General features: G+C 35.4%; 1 non-coding gene across 1 annotated transcript; it reads left to right on the forward strand.

Moving 5' to 3' along the window:
• The first annotated feature begins 1,415 nt into the window (after positions 1-1,415).
• On the forward strand, positions 1,416-1,522 carry LOC112850540 (U6 spliceosomal RNA). Its single transcript, XR_003222663.1, has one exon. It is a non-coding gene; the product is annotated as a U6 spliceosomal RNA (small nuclear RNA).
• The last annotated feature ends 1,527 nt before the right edge of the window (positions 1,523-3,049 follow it).

Consider the following 3,049-nt stretch of genomic DNA (forward strand, 5'->3'; position numbering starts at 1 on the left):
AAGGGTGGGAGTGTTAAGGATAATGCGATATCATTGCCTCAGAATTTTTAGCCTATCAAACTGATTGTAGTAAGTGTAAGCTTGTTTAGTTATTCCGTCGTATGCAAATTCTGGTAATTACACGTTAATGTAACAGATTTTAAAATAAAATTTTACATATTTTATACCTATCATTGATAAGTGTACATCATTGGCTTATTATCCATGAAATCTTATTACTTTACATTAGCGAAGGAAGATATTCTAAAATAGATATAATTTCCCAGAAACAAGAAGATGAACCACACAAGCTAGATGATCAAATATCTAGAGACATTGCCAATAGAATAAATGATATTATAATAGAGGTGGGAAAGATGAAAACTTGCTGAAACTTGAACAGTGTCCTCTAGGTAACAAAACAGCAATGACTAATTGCCACTGGCTGTTGGAAATAGCAGGTGCCAGTTTGCTTTACCAGAAATACCAGGGGAAAAAAATAAAAGTACTGATCACAGACACTTTATCTTATAAAGCTCAGAGCAAATTTCTCTGATCTGAAATATTATAACTATCACAAAGCCTCTCACATAAAGAAAATAGTAAGTAGTAATATGGGAGGCATGCGCAACGCAAAGCCTTCGGCAAAAAAGTAATCTAATCTGGCAACTGGTAACACAAAAGCTAAATATTACAACTTTAGGCAGGAAATGAAGAAATACATTTTACTATTTTTAATCTCCAAAAACTGACAAATAGAAGTATTGCGATTCTTTGGATTAGGTCAAATCGTTTTTCCTAGTCAAATTATAGAAGTACTTTGAATAGACAAGCAATGAAGAAAAAAAACAAAAAACAAAAAACACACCCCAGAGCCTGTAGGTTGTCTCCTATAGTCTTTGGAGTCAGGTGTTTGAATAAAACCAACCCCATGTCCATGCTGATCTACAGTTTGGAGTCAATACATTTTGATCCTAAATTTTAAAGCTAAAATGGCATTAGAAGACTCCATTTGATAATACGAGTACCTTAGTCTCTGGTTCAGTTCCGGCATTTTATATTACTATAGTGTGAGACTTACAATATCTCCCTGAAAGTGAAATGTAACTGCATCTTAGTTTGGTATTTATCCCATTAATTACTCCATGTGTTCTAATGCTGATGCTAATAACAGAGTCCACAAGGAACGGATAGGAGTTCCTAGGAATAAGGTGTGCTCCTAAAAGTCTAGTAGAAGTTTCTTCCCGGTATTCCCCTGGCAAAAGGAGGTAGGAGAGGGGATTCCCCCACAGCATTACAGGAATTTCCGCTACCTTCTCCCACAAGTACAGGGAAATAAGAAACTCCTAACAGTAATTCAGAGTACTTATGACTAACAAGAATATAAAAAAACCCTTGATTAAAAAAAAAAGAAAAGAAAAAAAAAAAAAAGAAAAGTATTCCCTTCGGCAGCACATATACTAAAAGTGAAATGATACAGAGGAGGTTAGCAAGACCCCTGTACTAGGATGACATCCAAATTCTCGAAGCATTCCATATTAAAAAAAAAAAAAAAAGACATTATGTCTTTGTATAACCAAGCCATAATGAGGACAAAACACATTTTTTTAAATGACCTAGGGAAAAAAAATCCCTTGAATATATGTACGCTCATATTATCTAGCATCTATCTATATAATTTCACACTCCCAGAGAACAGAGACTGATTCATTCTCTTGTCTTCCTGGAGATATTAATGGCATCTTCTAATGTACTAAGGGTTAAGCAACTGAGATAGTCCTGAAAAGAAATTGCCTAAAGGAAACTACAGCAAATAGATTATTTGTTAAAGACACAAGGGCAATTTATAATAAATTATATTTTAAAGTGAATAATTCGGGTGCATGGGTGGCTCAGTCGGTTGAGCCTCCGACTTCAGCTCAGGTCATGATCTCACAGCTCGTGGGTTCGAGCCCCGCGTGGGGCTCTGTGCTGACAGCTCAGAGCCTGGAGCCTGCTTCAGATTCTGTGTCTCCCTCTCTCTCTGCCCCTCTCCTGCTCATGCTCTTACATTCTCCCTCAAAAATAAATAAACATTAAAAATTTTTTTTAATAAATAAATAAAAAATAAAGTGAATGATTCAACTCTAATAAGACTATTTGTTAAATTGGTATTTAGTTTTTCTATCTTATATTTACTTGAAATACAACAGTATGTGAGAAATACACAGACAGAGATGTCATTAAATAGTATAATTTTCAAATTAAAAAAAAATCCCACACCTTGTATATTAACTAGCAGATTTTACTATCTAATACAAGAGGCCATATTTGACTGTTACATATTTTTCAAATAGAATCATTTGCATGATAACTCTGCTTCTGAAATGATTGCATTATATAAAAACTAAAGATAATAAAGTGGCAAGTATTATAATCAATGAAATGCTTTCCAAAATATGCTTTACCAGATAAGCACACACTAAATATCCAGTATTGCAGCTTATTAAATGATAACTTGCATGCAAACGCATTGCAATGAAGTTTTTTGAGACAATCTCAAACAAATTCCAAAGAAGCAATATTTACATACTATGGTTCAGGGAATAGATATTAACACAAACGATCTGCCCGCAGGCCACTGTCTAGACCACAGGAAACCTGGTCAACAGCATATGGGACATCGCAAGGTGCAGACTCAGAAGTTTCCATAATGTCGTGGCCAACAGCTAGACACAGTGAGTCATGGCTGCAACAGTAACTGAACCCACAGTACATGGGCTGTTAAGCAGTATGGACCCAGCTTCAAACCAGATCAGGCCAAACTCACATCTTACAGCTTTAAAGAACAATTTATCCTTGAGCAATAAATCAGTGGAATTTAGAAAGCTTTGCTACAGCAAGAAAAGTATGGAAAATTAAAAAAAAAAAAAAGGCTTTCATGATTAATTTTAAAATAATGCTGTGGTCCTGCAAAGGGATTGGTTCTCAGCGAAATCAGGCTGAAGCCAATCATCACATGGCATTAACCTGGTCATAGGATTTGGTTCAGACGGGAAGGCATGTGACCCTAGCAGCCAAAGGCATGTGA

This window comes from Puma concolor, chromosome C2, assembly GCF_028749965.1.
Source record: "Puma concolor isolate L17-30 chromosome C2, mPumCon1.1.hap2, whole genome shotgun sequence".
NCBI lineage: Eukaryota > Metazoa > Chordata > Mammalia > Carnivora > Felidae > Puma > Puma concolor.